At 40.5% G+C, this 21814-nt stretch overlaps 1 long non-coding RNA gene across 1 annotated transcript; it reads right to left on the reverse strand.

Moving 5' to 3' along the window:
* Positions 1-4262: 4262 nt before the first annotated feature.
* LOC127367492 (uncharacterized) lies at positions 4263-17686 on the reverse strand. The gene is made up of 2 exons (XR_007885490.1): positions 17589-17686; positions 4263-4364 (listed from the first exon to the last, which is right to left on the reverse strand). It is a non-coding gene; the product is annotated as an uncharacterized LOC127367492 (long non-coding RNA).
* Between the last annotated feature and the right edge of the window lie 4128 nt (positions 17687-21814).

The following is a 21814-nucleotide window of genomic DNA, read 5'->3' on the forward strand; positions in this document are numbered from 1 at the left end:
TCTCACTCTCTTTCAATGCTCCAGGGAGAGTCCAACTGGCATAGTTAGAAATTTTCATTTGGACTACAGAGAAATTTCAGTGTGTGTCCAGTGATGGTGCCAACATGTTGGATTTAGAGGACTGGTAAGACAGATAAATTAATCAACAGCCTGGACTGGGTTTTTACAAAGAGCCTGGATGTTTTTTTCTCGCTTAACAATGAATCTGACTTTTCTGCTGGTCATGTCTTTCAGATATGCTATCCTCTGGAGCTTTAGATATGTCTACACCCTAGTCAGTTCAGTTCAACTCTAAAGCAGAGCAAGTTCCTATTCTGCGACTTTTCTAAGAGCTTCTATTTGTGAAACAATTTAGACATAATGTATGAGTTGGACTGTCAACTAATATCCAATATCCTGCCAGAGATCAGGAGGCAGGATTAAGTCAAATCAGCTTGAGTTATATGTTTTTGCCAGTTAAAATAAATTGTATTAACTATGGATGAAAACTAAATGCAGTGATCAGGCTTTTCCAATCAGGAAACAGTGAAAAACAGTATTTGATTTTTGGTACCACTTTCTAATAAGGCAGACCTTATGAAGCGGTTCTAAGTTCAGTTTTAAAGGTCCAGTGTGTAACAATTAGGAGGATCTATTGTCAGAAAAGGACCTAGGTATGTTTTCAACAAGAACTTACCTTAGAATGCACGTTTTTTTTTATCTACAAATGCCGTGGGTCAGCTTTCCTGTCTACCATGTTGAACCACCATGTTTCTATAGAAGTCACAAAGGCACAAATCAAAATCTGGCTCCAGATACGGCAACTGCAGCTTCTCTGTCATGTTTAGAGGGCGAACGGTATTGTTGAAACTGGTAGGGACCAAAGATTTTAAAACAGACAATAACCAATAATTAGACTCTCTCGCAAAACACGCTATAATTTATTAACCAGCTAACTAGCCAGCTAGGAATATTTTTTATTACTCCTTAAATATTTACTACTTAATTACCCCAGCCAACACTTTTATATTTCATGATAACGTCTTTGGAAAAGCCCATGGAGTCATTCTCTGAAAAAACTAAAATTTACTCAGAAAATGTAGCCTATGGCATCTGCATGTGGACGTTTTGGTCTGAAGATCATACGAGAGAAAAAGTTAGGAGTGGGCCTGAAACTATTTGGATTCATCCTTTGGGGATGATAAATATCCACAGTCAATTCAATACAAATCCAGTAGTTTGCAAAATAATCTAACATGTAAACAACAACATTTAGCTCCACAACTTGCAGTTTGTAGGTCCTGAACGTGACGTGCTACGGTAAGCGTACTGACTCATTTCTGGTTTACTTCCTGCTCTGTGTACACTGTTTGGTGCTGTAGCTCTGTCAGTGAACTCTAGATTAGTTTTACTCGTTACAGCGGTTATTTTCCCACTTAACATTTAAACGTAGACTAGTTCTACCTAAGCACTCGGAGTTACTCCTTCTTTTAACGACTTTTCGCTATTTTCAAAGTTTTTCATACACGCTAGCTTCAGTAACATTAGCAGTTAGCTATGGTGTCCCCCTTACCCTCTCCTCTGTCCTGCTCAGTGTGTCAGATGTTTAGCTATTCCTCTGCCTCCTTTAAAGATAATGGTACGTATATTAAGTGAAGTTTATTTACTGCGCTGGAGGCGAGGCTTAGCGAGTTAGAGGAACGGCACCGCACCACGGAGATATCTTTAGCCGCTATAGTTAGCCAGCCCCCAGTAGCCGGTGCGGTCCGACCGAAGGTAGCTTCTGTTAGCCGTCCTCCGGTAGTTCCCCCGGTAGTTCCCGAGCAGCCGGGAAGACAGGGAGGCTGGGTGACTGAGCAAAGGAAGACTAAAACACCAAAGCCCACAGTTCACCACCAACCCATTCATGTTTCTAATAAATTTTCCCCACTCAGCGACACACCCGCTGAGGAACCAACTCTGGTTATTGGCAGCTCCATAGTCAGAAACGTGAAGTTAGCGAAGCCAGCGGCCATAGTTAAATGTATCCCTGGGGCCAGAGCGGGCGACATTGAATCATATTTAAAACTGCTGGCTAAAGATAATCGTAAATATGGTAAATGGACCTGTACTTGTATAGCGCCTTTCTAGTCTTCTGACCACTCAAAGCACTTTTACACTACGTGCCACATTCACCCTTTCACACACATTCACTCAGTGATGGCAAAGTCCATCGAACAGAAACTAACATTCATACACATTCACACACCGATGCACGGCATCGAGAGCAATTTGGGGTTCAGTATCTTGCTCAAGGATACTTCGACATGTGGGACCAGGGGCTGGGGATCGAACCCACAACCTTCCGATTTAGGAACGACCCGCTCTGCCTCTGAGCCACAGCCGCCCTATGGTAAGATTGTTATCCACATCGGCGGTAATGACACCCGTTTACGCCAATCGGAGGTCACTAAGATTAATGTGGAGTCGGTGTGTAATTATGCTAAAACAATGTCGGACTCCGTAGTTTTCTCTGGACCCCTCCCCAATGTGACCAGTGATGACATGTATAGCCGCATGTCGTCATTCCACCGCTGGCTGTCGAGGTGGTGTCCAGAAAACGATGTGGGCTTCATTGATAACTGGAAGCCTTTTTTGGGAAAACCTGGTCTGATTAGGAGAGACGGCATCCATCCCACTTTGGATGGAGCGGCTCTCTTATCTAGCAACATGGCGAAGTTTATTTCTAAAACCTGACAGTCCAGAGTTGGGACCAGGAAGCAGAGCTGCTGTCTTACACACTTCTCTGCGCTTTCTTTAGAACAGTCACCCACCCAAAACCCCATAGAGACTGTGTCTGTCCCCCGACCACCTAAATTATTTAAAGAAATAAAAACAAGAGGAGTTCAACATAAAAATCTAATAAAAATTAAAACCAACTCCTCAGTAGCACAAAATAAGAGAATGAAATGTGGGCTGATAAATATCAGGTCTCTGTCCTCTAAAGCTGTTTTAGTGAATGAATTAATATCAAATTATGATATTGATTTACTTTTAATTCTCTGAGTTTTTATCAAGTTTAGTCCTTAAATCAGATAAAGTAATTATTGTAGGTGATTTTAATATCCATGTGGATGTTAACAATGACAGCCTCAGTAACGCATTTATCTCATTAATAGACTCAATTGGCTTCTGTCAGAGTGTAAATAAACCAACTCATTGTTTTAATCACACTCTTGACCTTGTTCTATCATATGGCATTGAATTTGAACATTTAATAGTCTTCCCACATAATCCTTTCCTATCTGACCATTATTTAATAACTTTTGAATTCATACTATTAGATTATAAGCCATTAGGGAAAACTTCCTACAGCAGATGTCTATCTGACAGTGCTGTAGCTAAATTTAAGGAGGAGATTCCTTCAGTGTTTAATTCAATGCCATGACTGAATTTAACAGAGTCCTATAACGGCTTTAGTCCCTCTGAAATTGATAATCTTGTCGATAATGCTGCAGGCTCACTATGGTCAACATTAGACTCTATCGCTCCTATAAAAAGGAAATTATTAAAACATAGGAGATTAGCACCGTGGTACAACCACCAAACCCGCCAGTTAAAACAAATAGCTAGGAAATCTGAAAGGAAATGGCGCTCTTCCAAATTATCAGAATATTGCTCAATTTAGCAAGATCATCTTAAAACGTATAGAAAGGCCCTCCGTAATGCCAGAGGAGCCTATTATTCAGCACTAATAGAAGAAAATAAGAATAACCCTAGGTTCTTCTTCAGCACTGTAGCCAGGCTGACAGAGAGTCACAACTCTATTGAGCCACATATCCCCATAAACTTAAGTAGCAATGACTTCATGAGCTTCTTCTATAATAAAATTATTACTATTAGAGAGAAAATTAATCACCAACTGCCATCAACAGTTATCAGTGGCTCTCCAAGTTCAGGGACTTCTGCTAATGTAAACTTAGATATATATTTAGACTGTTTTTCTGCTATCGATCTTCATCAGTTAACTTCAATCATTTCTTCATCGAAGCCATCAACCTGTCTGTTAGACCCGATCCCAACTAGGCTGCTTAAAGAAGTTGTTCCCTTAATTGGCACTTCTTTACTGGATATGATTAATCTTTCTTTATTATCAGGATATGTACCACAGTCCTTTAAAGTAGCTGTAATCAAACCCCTTCTTAAAAAAGCCCACTCTTGACCCAGGGGTTTTAGCAAACTATAGACCGATCTCTAACCTCCCCTTCCTCTCTAAGATTCTGGAGAAAGTAGTCGCCAAAGAGTTGTGTGACTTTCTACATAACAATAGTTTATTTGAGGATTTTCAGTCAGGATTTAGAGTTCATCACAGCACAGAGACAGCTCTGGTTAAAGTTAATAATGACCTTCTGATTGCTTCTGACAATGGACTTGTCTCTGTACTTGTATTATTAGATCTTAGTGCTGCATTTGACACCATTGACCATGATATTCTTTTACAGAGACTTGAGCATCAAATTGGCATTAAAGGAACCGCACTAAGCTGGTTTAAGTCATATTTATCAGATCGCTCGCAGTTTGTACATGTTAACGATGAATCTTCAATAAATACTACAGTTAGTCATGGAGTTCCACAAGGTTCTGTACTTGGACCAATACTATTTACTTTATATATGCTCCCTTTAGGCAACATTATTAGGAATCACTCCATTAACTTTCACTGTTATGCAGATGATACGCAGTTATATCTATCAATCAAGCCCGATGAAATTAATCAATTATCTAAATTACAAACATGTCTTAAGGACATAAAATCCTGGATGACCTGCAATTTTCTGATGTTAAACTCTTAAATTCTTGTTCTTGGCCCCAAAAACCTTAGAGACTCACTGTCTAAAGATATAGTTACTCTAGATGGCATTAACTTGACCTCTAGCACCACTGTCAGGAATCTCTGAGTTATCTTTGATCAGGATTTGTCATTTAACTCCCACATAAAGCAGACCTCTAGGACTGCCTTCTTTCATTTACGTAATATTACAAAAATTAGACACATACTATCACAGACAGATGCAGAAAAACTAATCCATGCATTTGTTACTTCAAGGCTGGATTACTGCAACTCTTTATTATCAGGTTGCCCCAATAAGTCCATTAAAACGTTCCAATTAATTCAGAATGCTGCAGCACGAGTACTGACAGGAACTAGAAAAAGAGATCACATCTCTCCTGTACTAGCTTCTCTGCATTGGCTCCCTGTAAAATGTAGAATAGAATTTTAAATCCTCCTCCTCACCTATAAAGCTCTTCATGGTCAGGCCCCTTCATATCTTAAAGAGCTCATAGCACCCTATCACCCCTCTAGAACACTACGTTCTCTGAATGCTGGGCTACTTGTGGTTCCTATAGTCTCTAAAAGTAGAACAGGAGCCAGAGCCTTCAGTTACCAAGCTCCTCTCTTGTGGAACCAGCTTCCAGTTGTGGTTCGGGAGGCAGACACCCTCTCCACATTCAAGAGTAGGCTTAAGACATTCTTCTTTGATAAAGCTTATAGTTAGGGCTGGATCAGGTGAGTCCTGAACCATCCCTTAGTTATGCTGCTATAGGCCTAGACTATCGGGGGATTTCCCATGGTGCACTGAGCTCCTCCCTTCCTCTCTTTTTCTGCACTCATTCATGTTCCATTAATGCATGTTACTAACTTCACTACTTCCCCGGAGTTCTTGTGCTTTCTCGTCTCGCAGGTTCTTATCGATCCTGGTGGAGCCTCCTGCCATGGTCCTGCTAGATTGCCATTGCCAATACTGTTGTTGCTGTGCACCTGTCTGTCTGTCTGTCTCTCGCTCTCTCTCTCTGTCTCTCTCTCTCTCTCTCTCTCTCACCCCAACTGGTCGAGACAGACGACCACCCACCTAGAGCCGAAGGATCTGTCCTAGGTTTCTGCCTTTTAACAGGCAGTTTTTCCTTGCCCTTGTCGCCAAGTGCTTGCTCATGGTGGTACTGTTGGGTCTCTGTAATTAATGTTTTAAAGAGTTCGGTCTAGACCTGCTCTATTTGAAAAGTGTCCTGAGATAACTTCTGTTATGAATTGGCGCTATACAAATAAAATTGAATTGAATTGAATTGAACTGGTGAGTATGTATGAATGGGAAAATCATCAGTCCAATGTTTGTTCCATCCAACAATTTATTATTGTGAGGTATTATGAACATTATAGGCTCCTGGGGATACTGGCAGAGTTTAAAACTTGTAGTCTTAAATACCTTTGTCAAATGACTGGAATGTATTAAAGACAAAGCACTGTTGTGGTACAGCGATAAGTTCCCAACATCGTCTGTTATCCTTGAAGATATACTCTTGGGAAACTGGGCCCTGATCAAAACCCACAAAAATTAGAAAATCCTTCAGGAGATAGTCTTTGTTTACAGCAGACGCATCATTTATGTGCTTTCAGAATACCATTAAATCTGAGTGTGTGTCTAAAAGATATCTAAGACATCTATAGTTTAAGATTTGCTCAGACTAAGTATGGTGTTGTTTTTTTTATTTCATACGTCACTAATGAGTGGGAGGAAATTTAAGTTGGTGGATAATGTTACCTTTGAATTAAAATCATGACCATTTCTTAATGACTGTACATAGTAAATACAAATCCTTAACACTGCACTTGGAAGGAAGTAGGATACATTGTCAGGCAAATGGTTGTGTAATCACTGCTGGTAACTGTGGCTTTAGGAGGACAAAGGAGTCTTTCCAATCTTCTCTAAACTAATACATCATTCATTTCAAATGCAAGAGCTTCATTTTATAATTCTCCTAATATTCCTTTCAGCACCCATTCTCTATCTCAGACAGTAAAGGGGGGAAATGATTTGAATTAATCAATTAAAATGCTAAAATGATAAATTTGATTTTCCTTGCTTATCATAATTAAACATCCTCCTTGTCAATACTGTCCTGCACTCACATTGTGTGAGTCATTTAGTGGCGTTTGGAATTGTTATTGAACCCAAATTAATCTTCTGAGACTCCAGTGGATGGATTGGGCTTTGTATAATGTACTCTGAAGCCATTTAATCCTGTTTAATGTAAGTCTCCATCTCCTCTGTGAGGGAGTGTTGTCAGGGAACAAAAGGGAGTTAAACAGAGGACAGAATGGGAGGAATGCAAATACACACATAGAATATTAATATTATTACCTGTGATCTTTCATTCATCATCGAAACAATACCTCAAAGACAGATGTGCAGCATCACTGTCAAATAACTGATAAAAACACCAATTTATACAGACCCAGGGAGCTTTCTGATAACAATAATTTTTCCATGTTTGAGAATGTGATGTAAAGTCAACCGGATATGAAAAAATTAAAGTTTTTTTTTACTTAGAAAAGGGTTCATTGTTGGGTTAGTTGTGATTTGATGAACTCATATAGATAAATAGCTTTGAACTGACACTGTAGCCTATGCAAGTGTTGAGCATTTACTTCAGGACCACTTTTGTGGAAAGAAAACTTTATTTCTAATTGCAGCATGTTATATCTTGCGATATGACTCTGTTCTGGAACCTCCCTGCCCTTCCATGTGTATACATGGAGAGCGTAAGGCAAGGAGAGCAGCAGCAAAGACCCCCAATAGAGTACAGAACAGGGCGGGCGTCATGGTGACATAAATGACATTGATTAAATCAGATACAGATGCATGGAGGCAGGTTGCAAAGCAGTTTGCAGAGAAAGCTGCAAGGGTAGACATTATTATTACCAAATATACGAAAATCTGCATTTTGTGGGTTAAAAATGACTCAAAACGCACCTGCTCATTAACTCTGACCACTGCTGTGGTCAATGTAAAGGCCATGCCCCCTAAAATCACTAACCTCGCAGGTGTCTGATGCATTTTTTAAATTTGTGAGTAAGGGGGCTAGCAGAATTGAAGAATTGTAGTTACCCTTTAAATAAGGCACCCTATATGGTATTTGTCAATTGGATGCTTAGAAGGGAATCAGCTGAGCCATCAGCTGTGGGTTGTCTACAATTAGCTGCGATCAGCTGATGTAGCTGGGATTGTGAGCTGAGCTAACTCTATGTTCAATTCAATCTGCTCAATTGTGCACTGGTGTGTCTGGTTAGGCTGCAGTGACACTGCCAAAAATGTAGTTGGCGGTGGGGTTTCGCCACTGTATTGAGTTTCTTTGTGTACTCCAAACAATCGCAACTAAAATTGAGCGGATCATGAAAATGACTAGTTCAAACAAAAAAAATAAATAAATAAATAGGATAATGATAACATTATTATGGTTTCATTCAGAATGAAAGCATTTTTGAAATGGGCATGGAGCAAATCCAATATAACTATATGAACAAACTAGGTAACAGTAGGGTAATCAGTTGGATTGCCAGAATCTACAGTGTGAAGCCACATAGCCACAATAATTAAAGACTAAACAATAAGGCATATATGCTATATGTTATGTATATATTGTGCTATCTCAAATCTTTTGTCGTCAATATACCTTCTTAAGACAGTAACTTCACTGTATGTCTGTGTCTTAGTTTGGGGCAGCTGTGGCTCAGAGGTAGAGCGGGTCGTCCACTAATCGGAAGGTTGGCGGTAGTGTCCTTGAACGAAACACTAATGACACAATTGCTCCCGATGCAAATGATTAGGTGCATTTGGCACCTTGCATGGCAGCCACTGCCATCAGTGTATGAATGTTTGTGAATGGGGTGAGTGTAGTGCATGTAGTGTACAGCGCATTGAGTGGTCAAAAGACTAGAAAGGCGCTATATAAGTACAGTCCATTTAACATTTAGTTTTATGGTGAGATGCACTGTGTTGATTTGAGGGATCTAGCAGGGGAAGTACAAAAACACATTTATAGACAAGAACGAAAATCTTAAAATGATGATGAATAAATATAACTGGAAGTCAGTGCAAAGACTTAAACACAAAAAAGGAAGTAAAGGGGACTTAGGTCATCAGGATCAACTGCTACATAGAGCTGAGCATCATCTGCATAGCAGTGAAAATCAAGACCTTGCTTATGGGTGATTACCTCTAGTGTTTACATACTGTAGGGCCTCAGCCCGTTCAAAATGGCAACTGGGACTGCAAACCTTTCTTTGTCTCCTTATGCTGCGATCCATCTGTCTTGTAAATCCCCCGCCTGAGTTGGAAAGTGTAAATCTCGCAGCTATCTCGCAACATTTCACCGAGACACACCCCCTTTTGGTCGGAATATCAACCGTCCCACTCGGGGCTCCTCAGAGTACACCGAGCTGAATGAGGGTGAACGTACGACTCGCAAAACAAAGATGGCTGCGCCCATATTGAGATGTATTTTATTTGAATTTGTACTACGTTGGTCGTTTTAATGTCGATTTTAAATGCTCTTACACACTTGTTTACATTGCTGCTTTAGTCTGGTCGCCAATTTATGCGTTGCACGGTGTTGCTGTGCGTGCAATACAATGTAAAGTTTTGTTTTCGAGCTGGTTTGCTAAAAAGGCTAATGTAGCTAACAATAACACTAGCCTGCCACTGCCCCTGGTGGCTCGAGACAAACGCCACAGCACTTGTTGAAATTGAAATAGGTGAAAATGGCAAAATATTATTGAAATGTAAGGCTTGCAATAACGGAATTACTTGAAATGTTAGTGTTTCTGTAGAAAAACATTACTATTTCACATTGACCTGAAACAGTACCCAAAAAGCAATAACAAGACAGCTGCTTCATTGGCTCCATGTTCCTTCCGACACGTAATGCACAAAGACAAACTGGAACGCTGTAAGTGGTACATACGCCACGTTCTCGCATCAGAGCAACTCGGGTGGGGGATTTACGAGACAAATGGATCGCATCATTAGACTAAGGAAAACCCAGTTGAACTCAACTTCCCAGGGTCCTTAGCGTTTCACACCTGGATGTGAAACCCGCCAACAGACCCAGCTCTCAGACGCCACTGGTCAAACTGGCCGCTGACCAGCGATGTCACTTTTGTAAATAAATACAGCTGAGAGACACATCTCTGTCTCTCTTGGTGAATTTTGTTTTACTGTTTGGAGATAACTCTGCGCAACTTAAGGAGTCTTCCCTCCTTTTTTTCTGATCCGCCATTTGGCCATGGTAGAAAAGTTTAACTTCGCTTTGCTCCAGTATCCAATCCAATCCAACTTTATTTGTTAAGCACTTTAAAAACAACCAAAGTTGACCAAAGTGCTGTACAGGAGAATAAATAAGACATCATAAATGTAAACAGTGATAGTGATGATGAAGACCACTGTGAGGAATATAGACAGTGATGGCGATAACACTGGAAAGTTCCCGTTGCAGATAACATGGACGAAGTCCGACGGCGACGAGCTCGATGTCCGGGCTGCAGACACGCTCTTTCACACAGACGTGCCCGGCGTTACACCACCTGTTGTTTATGAGCACAGACAGTTCCCCTCCTTTCTTCATGCCGGTCGCGGTGGTGTCCCTGTCGGCTCGAACCGCCTGGAAGCCGGGAGTCCGGCATCTGCTTGTGTAGCCACGTTTGTAGGGTTTATACCTCCTCTTCTTCATCCTCCGTTTAACCCCCACTCTGCGGCCTCGCCGTCTCCTCAGCTCCTCCGGTATGGAGGGTCTCTCTCCAGTCAGGATGGTACCTCAGGGCGATCATCTGGTCGCGGGTGTAAACAATGCAACTCGCCGTCGCCATGGAGACCCGTGCAAACAAAAAATAAAAAGTGCTCCAAAACGCCAAAAAAGTATTTAGGCGACGTGAACAAAGTAGTAAGAAAGTAAGAAAACAGTTAAAAATAGCAAAAAACACAGGCTAAAAACACACTGAAAACACACTAAAACTACAACAGTGATCGGAGCTGCCATGACAGGCTGCCGTTGTCGCCGGCGCCATTCCATGTCCAGTAATACCGGTACATTCACTGCACACAACAGCGAATATCATCTCCTGAAGAACGAACCAAAACGACCAGCTTCCCCTTTTCCCGTGTCTTCCCGTCGATGATCGCCTGTGAATTCTCCTCCGCCGCCGTGCCTAAGTAGTAACAGGACGTTTCTTTTCGCTGACGAGCGTTAAGATAAAGGACCCACACGCACAGCTATTCCTGGCCACTCAACGCAACAGGAATTATGTGTACAGCCTCGGGATCACACGGAGTGATTCCCACAAGTAAGGCTTGACATTCTGGGCAGATTTAGTTTAAAAGTTAAAGAGACACTTAATCATTGATGTGCATTCTATGTTTGATCGTTGTTTGATTATTTTGTTATTTTCATTTGTATTGATTTGTTTTACATTTGAGCGTTGCTCGTTAACTGGTATAGTGAATGCTATTGGGAGTTTGACTGGATGAAACTGAGGTTTAGAGGACTGATCGCTTAGTCTTGCTATTGGGAGTGATATCATTACAGTTAAAAGGTCCCGCATGCCTCTCCTATTTTACGCGCTCTTTCTCTCTCTCTCGCTCTCTTTACCTCCACTGACTTAGGAACCTACACACACGTAGAGCGACTATCACCGCGGTTCAGAGCTGTTCAGGCCTGTTCCGCTAACTCCGTTGTGTGTATTCTCGCTTCCCCACACGTGGTCTCTGTCCTGAGACCGCCATTCACCACAACTCTCTCTCTCCTTTGTTACCTGTGGTGTGCTTCAGGACCCCGACAGGGTCTGAGACCACCATCTTTCCCCTTTGTTACATTCACACCTAAACACACGCGCACACACACACTTGTATATAGGTTCCACTATTCATTAGGACTTTTTTTTATGCCTTTGGTTATATTGTGTGGAATTGATTGCATGCTTAGCATTACTAGAATATAATAAATTATGTTATATTTAAGTGCCTTTTGGTTGTTTTTACTTGAATGTTGTGTGGAAACCAGCCTCTGCTACACCAAGAAATCTAAAGCTTTCCCTTCAGTATACTTGTTACCTTCTTAGACTCATAACTTCATTGTAATCAGATTACAGTGGATTTGTGGTCTGAGAATTGTAACTAATACCATTTTATTTTGATGATTTAATCATTAATTAAACAGTCATAATTTGTGGTAAATGAATTAGATCAATAGACCTGCTATCATTTCCCTCTGTTTAGAGGTTGGTGCCCGAGGACTTTAATTAAGTTAAAGCTAAATGTTTAACATTCAATCTAAAGATTATGTTTGATAGACAGTTTATTGATCCAAACAACCTGTTGCACCTACAATACATACATTTAAAAGCAGTGGACCCAGGGCAGAACCCTGGTGCACCCCATATGGAATGTCTGTTCTTTGTGATGAGAAGCTTGCTTTTCATGTTAACATGTGCATGATGGCTACCTCACATAACCTCCATTACTCCGAAGCATCGGTTATGTACATGTTCAAAAGCATTTAGTTAAGTACACAAGTGTTTGGAGCATCGGAGATGTGAAGTAACGCCAGCAGCAGACTAACTTGTTGACACTGTGCACAATCTGCAGTTCGTAATGAACATATTCTGGTGACGGCCAGCTAGGGATGGCTCAGCCCTGATCCGTCATTCAGTAGACATACTTTTTAATCCTCTAGGTACATACAAATGTAGGCACATATAACAGTCACATTGTAGCCACACACGAAATTGAAATTAAATTAAAACTACATATAACAACATTGAATTGAATTCACATTTACAGTATCTCGCAACACTTGGTAATAAAGGAATATTATCTCTCTTATTTATTCATAAAACCCCAAAATAGTGAGCCCCATCTATTAAACAAGATATGCTTGGTATATCTCAACTATCAGTCTGACTCCCCATAATTAATACAGCAGCTTATCCTCGCTGTGGTATTTCTACCTGCCAACTCATGAAGGGAGCACTGAATAATCCTAAAAATATAGTAATGTTAATGTTCATGCAAATGTATTTTAATGAGTCGCACATGTAACTGCTTGAGTGTGTTGGGATGCCTGTTGCCATGGTTTCAGGTGTGACAGCATGGTGATTTAGAGGTAGTGGGTGTGAATGAAGCCTTGGCTGGAAACTTGCATCACAGGAAGGTGCTTGGCATTTGAAGGGCAAGAATAATGCAGGCTATATGATTTGAGGTTGGAAAGCTAGAGACTGTGAACATAACTGTCCGTCATGGTGTCAAAACTGGCCTGTTAAGTACTGAGAAGTGTTGTTTGACTAGGTTTTATTGCTTTTTATCATTTTTGTAGTAAGAAAGCTTAAAAAGGGATATATTACAGTATATACATGTATATTCTATTCTATCTTCCTGTTGCCTAAACTGAACTGGCTGGCTGAAAAATCAAAGTCGTGTCAATATGTTTTGTAAGATGCCGTGATTTTAAGGGATTACATCCTGGCGGAGTCTTTCATTTCCTCCTGTGGTGTAAGGTGATTGACAGCGAGCTGGGAGGAACGTAATGCTGCTTAGATAAGAAAGCACTCTACTTGAATGCAGCTTTTGAGCAAGTTTTGACCAAATTGAATGAAGGGCTCATGTTTATGGGATAGATTATCATTGTGAAGCTTTCATAATGTAGAAGAATAAGTGTCAGTAAATGGGATAAGAAGATCCTGAAATACTGAGCTCTTCTGACTGATAGCAGAAACCAGCAAGGAGAATGTAAATTCAATTCAATTCAATTTTATTTGTATGGCGCCAATTCATAACAGAAGTAATCTCAGGACACTTTTCAAATAGAGATGGTCTAGACCGAACTATTTCTAACATTATTTACAGAGACCCAACAGTACCACCATGAGCAAGACCTTGGCGACGGCGGCAAGGAAAAACTGCCTTTTAAGAGGCTCTAGGTGGGTGGTTGTCTGCCTCGACCAGTTTCTGTGAGAGAGAGAGAGTGAGAGAGAGAGAGAGAGAGAGAGAGAGACAGACAGACAGACAGACAGGGAGAGAGAGAGACAGACAGACAGACAGACATGGTGAGGAGGAGGATTTTAAATTCTATTCTAAATTTTACAGGGAGCCAGTGCAGAGACTAATTCAGGAGAGATATGATCTCTTTCACTAGTTCCTGTCAGTACTCATGTTGCAGCGTTCTGAATTAATTGGAGCGTCTTAATGGACTTATTGGGGCAACCTGATAATAAGGAATTGCAGTAATCCAGCCTAGAAGTAACAAATGCATGGATTAGTTTTTCTGCATCTGTCTGTGATAGGATGTGTCTAATTTTTGTAATATTACGTAGATGAAAAAAGGCAGTCCTGGAGGTTTGTTTTATGTGGGAATTAAATGACAGTGGTGCTAGAGGCCAAGGTAATACCATCTAGAGTAACTATATCTTAAAGAGACATGTTAGTCAGTTAGTTCTCTGTACTCTGTCAATAATGTTTTAAAGAGTTCGGTCTAGAACTACTCTATTTGAAAAGTGTCCTGAGATAACTTCTGTTATGAATTGGCGCTATACAAATAAAATTGAATTGAATTGAATAGTTAAGTTTTGAAGATTTTACATAAAGGTATATTGTAGAAGAGAGACCTGAGATGAAATTACATACATACAACATAACAAAACAATGAAGTCAGAAAAACAGTCATCACACACAGAAACACTCAATAAATATTCACAAATAATTGCATTACACAAATGTTAAAGTTGTAACTTTAACCACTGACTTAACTGCAACTTATCGAATACATTTCAGTTGTGAAGTTTAAAATATATTTTTTTGTACCATAAAATCCATCAGAACACCAGAAAATGGTTTAGGTAACTCTGTTAAAGTTAGGAAACCTTTATAGTAATAGTCAAAAAGTGGCTGCAATTATATACCAAACTTAGACGGTCCTCTCCCAAAAAAGGGCTGTATAGGTGGTCTGTGTAAGCAGCCGGAGGAAGTTAAGACATCCTTTGTGGTGGAGGCAGAATCTGAAGACTTGAGGGAAGTCTCTTCCATATCAATAGCAGAGACCTGGACCAAGTCAAAAAGCTGCTCTGTGGCAAGGCGTGGGTGAGATTCACCTTGAGATGCTGAAGGCTCTGGACATTGTTGGGCTGTCATGGTTGACATGCCTCTTTAATGCATTGTGGAGGTTGGGGATAGTACCTGTGAAGTGGCAGACTGTAGTGGTGGCTCCCATTTTAAAAAAAGGGGGCGAGGAGGATGTTGCTATGAGAGAGCTGTGTCTGTATTCTTGGCACAAAGTAAAACATGTTTAAGTGGGTGACAAGGTTGCCCCTTGTCACTGATCTTGTTTGTGATATCCATCGACAGGATCTGAAGAGGGTGAAGAGAATGTTCGGTTTGGGAACCTCAGAATTTCGTCTCTACTTTTTGCAGGTGACCAGGTTCTGTTGGTTTTATCAGACCATGCACGTTGGGGTTGCAGCTGATTTTGAAGCGGCCAGAATGAGAGTCAGCACCTCAAAGTCTGAGGCCATGATCTCATGTTTTCTCTCTCTTTCTCTGCCAGAAAACAGTGGATTGCTCCGTCCCCAAGTTGGGAGTAAATTGCTGGCCCAAGAGAAGGAGTTCAAGTATCCTCGGGACCTTGTTCGCGAGATGGTCAAATGGAGCTTGAAATGGACAGCTGGATTGGTGGGGAATCAGCAGTAATGCAGGTGTACTTCCAGACAGTTGTGAAGAGGGAGCTACGCTGGAATCCAAAGCATTTCATTTACCAGTAGATTTACTTTCCAGCCCTCACCTGTGGTCATGAGGTTTTGGTAGTGACAAAGGAGTAGAGCATTACTTCGGAAGAAAATGGATGGATGGATGGATTAATGGGTGGATGTAACGTAAATTAACTTACATCCTCTGTAATACACTTACATTCACACACTTATTTATTCTAATTTTAACCCACAAACCATGATCTTTTCCTAAACGTGACCAAGTGGTTTTGGTGCCTAAACCTAAAAAATTTAACAGTGACCATTTCACAATATTAACTACTTTCATATTATTGTTACCATGATGGCAGACGCCTGGTATGCCTGCCGCTGATACTCTCCAAGTCATAGTCATTTAGGGAGTCATTGGAAAATTGTTGTTTAGGTATGAGGATGTTATAAACTACATAACGGCAATGACTAACAGCCACTAAAGATTGTCTGGAAGATGTACTCAGATGTAGATAATAATAAAAAAATAAACCATTGGGACCCTGTATGTGACACATTATTACCTGTGGAACATTGCTAGTTGCTTCACATCCTGATGTATTCGTACATATTCGAATATGTATTCGTACACTTTCGAATATGTATTCGTACACATTCGTATTAGTCTTTCTCACCCATTCTGGAAAACACTGCAGCCAGTTCTATTTGTTATAGTGTACCGCGCTCCTGGACCGTACTCTGATTTTATATCTGAATTCTCTGAGTTTTTATCAAGTTTAAATCAGATAAAGTAATTATTGTAGGTGATTTTAATATTCATGTGGATGTTAACAATGACAGCCTTAGTAATGCATTTATCTCATTAATAGACTCAATTGGCTTCTGTCAGAGTGTAAATAAACCAACTCATTGTTTTAATCACACTCTTGACCTTGTTCTATCATATGGCATTGAATTTGAACATTTAATAGTCTTCCCACATAATCCTCTCCTATCTGACCATTATTTAATAACTTTTGAATTCATACTATTAGATTATAAGCCATTAGGGAAAACTTCCTACAGCAGATGTCTATCTGACAGTGCTGTAGCTAAATTTAAGGAGGAGATTCCTTCAGTGTTTACTTCAATGCCATGTCTGAATTTAACAGAGCCCTATAATAACTTTAGTCGCTCCGAAATTGATAATCTTGTTGATAGTGCTGCAGGCTCACTACGAAGAACATTAGATTCCATCGCTCCTATAAAAAGGAAATTATTAAAACATAGGAAACTAGCACAGTGGTACAACCACCAAACCCGCTAATTAAAGCAAAAAGCTAGAAAATGGCGCTCTTCCAAATGATTAGAATATCGCTCAATTTGGCAAGATAATCTTAAGACCTATAGAAAGGCCCTCCGTAACGCCAGTGGAGCCTATTATTCAGCACCAAATGAAGAAAATAAGAATAACCCTAGGTTCCTCTTCAGCACTGTAGCCAGACTGACAGAGTCACAGCTCTATTGAGCTACATATCCCAATAACCTTAAGTAGCAACGACTTTATGAGCTTCTTTTGTAATAAAATTATTACTATTTAAGAGAAAATGAATCACCAACTGCCATCAACAGTTATCAGTGGCTCTCCAAGCTCAGGAACTTTAACTAATGTAAACTCAGATATATATTTAGACTGTTTTTCTGCTGTTGATCTTCATCAGTTAACTTCAATAATTTCTACATCGAAGCCATCAACCTGTCTGTTGGACCTGATCCCAACTAGGCTGCTTAAAGAAGTCGTACCCTTAATTGGCACTTCTTTACTGGATATGATTAATCTTTCTTTATTATCAGAATATGTACCACAGTCCTTTAAAGTAGCTGTAATTAAACCCCCTTCTTAAAAAGTCCACTCGTGACCCAGGGGTTTTAGCCAACTATAGACCGATCTCTAACCTCCCCTTCCTCTCTAAGATTCTGGAGAAAGTAGTCGCCAAAGAGTTGTGTGGATTTTCAGTCAGGATGTAGAGTTCACCACAGCACAGAGACAGCTCTGGTTAAAGTTAATAATGACCTTTTGATTGCTTCAGACAATGGACTTGTCTCTGTACTTGTATTATTAGATCTTAGTGCTGCATTTGACACCATTGACCATAATATTCTTTTACAGACATCAAATTGGCATTAAAGGAACCGCAGTAAGCTAGTTTAAGTCATATTTATCAGATCGTTCGCAGTTTGTACATGTTAACGATGAATCTTCAATAAATACTACAATTAGTCATGGAGTTCCACAAGGTTCTGTACTTGGACCAATACTATTTACTTTATATATGCTCCCTTTAGGCAAAATTATTAGGAATCACTCCATTAACTTTCACTGTTATGCAGATGATAAGACATGTTCGTAATTTAGATAATTGATTAACTGCGTAAGGACATAAAATCCTGGATGAGCTGCAATTTTCTGATGTTAAACAGAAAAAAACGAAATTCTTGTACTTGGCCCCAAAAATCTTAGAGACTCACTGTCTAAAGATATAGTTACTCTAGATGGCATTACCTTGGTCTCTAGCACCACTGTCAGGAATCTTGGAGTTATCTTTGATCAGGATTTGTCATTTAATTCCCACATGAAGCAGACCTCTAGGACTGCCTTCTTTCATTTACGTAATATTACAAAAATTAGACACATCCTATCACAGACAGATGCAGAAAAACTAATCCATGCATTTGTTACTTCTAGGCTGGATTACTGCAACTCTTTATTATCAGGTTGCCCCAATAAGTCCATTAAAACGCTCCACTTAATTCAAAACAGGAACTAGAAAAAGAGATCACATCTCTCCTGTACTAGCTTCTCTGCATTGGCTCCCTGGAAAATTTAGAATAGAATTTAAAATTAAGCTCTTCATGGTCAGGCCCCTTCATATCTTAAAGAGCTCATAGTACCCTATCACCCCTCTAGAACACTATGTTCTCTGAATGCTGGGCTACTTGTGGTTCCTATAGTCTCTAAAAGTAGAACAGGAGCCAGAGCCTTCAGTTACCAAGCTCCTCTCCTGTGGAACCAGCTTCCAGTTGTGGTTCGGGAGGCGGACACCCTCACCACATTCAAGAGTAGGCTTAAAACATTCCTCTTTGATAAAGCTTATAGTTGGGGCTGGATCAGGTGAGTCCTGAACCATCCCTTAGTTATGCTGCTATAGGCCTAGACTATCGGGGATTTCCCATGGTGCACTGAGCTCCTCTCTTCCTCTCTCTTTCTGCACTCATTCATGTACCATTAATGCATGTTACTAACTTCACTTCTTCCCCGGAGTTCTTGTGCATTCTCGTCTCGCAGGTTCTTGTCGATCATGGTGGAGCCTCCTGCCATGGTCCTGCTAGATTGCCATTGCTAATACTGTTGTTGCTGTGCACCTGTCTGTCTGTTTGTCTCTCTCTCTCTCTCTCTCTCTCTCTCTCTCCTCTCTCACCCCAACTGGTCGAGACAGACGACCACCCACCTAGAGCCGAAGGATCTGTCCTAGGTTTCTGCCTTTTAACAGGCAGTTTTTCCTTGCCCTTGTCGCCAAGTGCTTGCTCATGGTGGTACTGTTGGGTCTCTGTAAATAATGTTATAAAGAGTACGGTCTAGACCTGCTCTATTTGAAAAGTGTCCTGAGATAACTTCTGTTATGAATTGCCCCTATACAAATAAAATTTAATTGAAATTGAATTGAATGTATATGCATGCCTTATACTGCTGCTACCGCCATCACTCATACAACATACTCCACAACTTTGATCTGACTTTTACTATATACATCAATACAAACACAAGTTGTAATGGAATTCATTCCTCCTTTCTTGTTATGATCGTTCTCTCCAGTGTAATTATTTCATCCAGTTATCACAGCAGTGAAGACCAACTCCTATTATGAGCCTCATTGATCTGCAGAGGAGACAATATGCAGTAGATTGCAGATGGCATATTCAGTCTATTCAAATAAAGTCACTGGAACTCTGCTGCAAACACAACAGTCAGGTAATGTTTATACGGCAGGTGCTGTAACACCATGCGACAGTACATTATTTTCCCCATACTATTTTGAATAAAAAAAATTACATTTATTTCTGATGCTAAAGAGTACTTCATTTGCCCTTTGTTCATAATGCTTAGGTCAATGAAAGAATTGTGTGCTCATGAAGATTTTCCTCTGTGTTTTTTTTTCCCCCCCAATAAACAAGCATGCATATCCGACTCATGTATTAGGTGTGAATAAAAAACAGTCATTCTTTTGTATCACAGAATCTTAAGATAGTTTAAATGCATGCAATTGCATGTGTTATGTCCATGGAGGTACAGGTGAAAACACTGGCTCTAGATAAGGTCTTTCGTGTTTTTATTTCCGTGGCCACTGTACTTTTTCTTTTGCTAGATGCCAAGTCCAACACACTGGCCATTTAAAACCATAAAAGCCCTGAATTGGCTACAGGATTTAGAGTCGTGAAAACTATCTCATAGTCTCTCATAGTCTCCTAATCCAGATCTCGTAATTAATCCAGATCTTTTTCATAATTATGAGAAAATCTGACTAAATAAGACATAAAAAGGGACTTTTATGAACAAAAAAAATCCAATATTGCATTTCCATACAAAGAAAATCTTGTGTTCCACTACATTGAAAGGACTTTGTGGAAAATAACCTGGAGGCCCACTGGTGTGCATTCGGCTCAGTTGAACATCCAAGCTTCTCACACAACTGCCTTTTCCAGCAAGGCAGTTTGAGGGCTGGTTCAGAGCTCTTGGCCAGGTAAACTTGTTCAAACACGACACTTTGCTGGTCTAGAAAACAGAACCACATACACCCTATTGTATGTGGTCGGGGGAACCTTGTGGTCATGTATTTAGCACATAGATGTTTTGAATGCAACAGCTAGCTTCTGGTGACTTAGCATTACCCCAGCAAGTATAGCCACTAATTTGTCACATAAATGTTTTGTTCACGTCATCAATGTTTTGTTCGTAAAATTCCCATGTTTGGTAGATAAAACACAATAAAGTGCCCAATAGGGTGCCCTTCCACTTGACAAAATGTGATAAAGTGCCCCCATTTTTGAATTAGCCAAAATGGGCAAAGAGGTGGAGCTGAGGCCTATGTTGGCCAAGTAAATGTATTCTCAACAACTACTAGCCTACCAATCGGCAGTGGGTTGCTAAAGAAATCCTAAACACTTGTTAATACGTCATGATTGACCAAAATCAGCATTCATTTCTTCCAGCTCTACCTTAAAAACGCCATCAACAGTATCTGTTTTGTTTTGCTTTGTTCCTTGAACTCATTATTGTTTTGACAGTGTAACCATGAAGATGATAATGATTGTTTTCTGGCTTTCCTTCTGCTTGTCATTCATCGCTGGTTAACGTGCAGTTCTGACTCTATTGTATCAGCGGTCCTGTGTAGCATTCTCTCTTCCTATGCTGGCTTATTGTGAGGGTGTGTCTGTTGCATCCACACCATGCCATTAGACAGGCTGCATCACAGAGGTGACTACTGTAATTTTCCCCCTACCTCTCTGTTTGCACTCTCCAACACTCAGCGGCTGAAAATTGCAGTTGGAACACAATGACGTGATGTGACTACTGATGCCTCACAGTTTCCCAGAACCAGGGCTCCCTGCTGTTTGTCTGAGATGGTTGAGTTGGTTGGATGAGTTTCCCCTCTCCAATCTCCCACAGGCTGCAGAGATCCGTACTCATGTTTATACAGAGCTGCTGCAAGTGTATCTATCTGCTGTATCAGTTCACTCATTACTTGCTTTTATTACTAGTTTGAATACTTCACATGAATAAGTAACTGCTGAGAACATTTGCTTTACAGCCCCCCAAAAAATGGATGGACATGGAAAAAAAGTTACAGCTTGGTTTGTTGTAGTCACTGATAGTGAGGGTTAGTGGTGGGCGGATCGATCCAAAATATCGATATATCGATACCACATTGGTATTGATATTGATCGACACCAGTGTAATGATATCGATACTTTAGTTTCAGTTTCTGTCCTGTCCTCTGCTGCAGAGGCAACCTGGCTGTCTGTCTCTGTGTAAGTGCCGCTGCTTTTCAGTGCCGCTCCTGTCAGCGCGGAGCACAGCCAGGCACACTCTGCTGCTCCTCCCCCATCTTGTGCTTTAATGTCACGTGACCCAGGTAAACAAGCAAGCAGGTCTGCTGGCCAGTAGTCACACACACACACACACACACACACACACAGATGAGAGATGGAGCAGAAGAATGGCGGAGAGAAAGAGGAGCGCTG

Source organism: Dicentrarchus labrax, unplaced genomic scaffold, assembly GCF_905237075.1.
Source record: "Dicentrarchus labrax unplaced genomic scaffold, dlabrax2021, whole genome shotgun sequence".
Taxonomy (NCBI): domain Eukaryota; kingdom Metazoa; phylum Chordata; class Actinopteri; family Moronidae; genus Dicentrarchus; species Dicentrarchus labrax.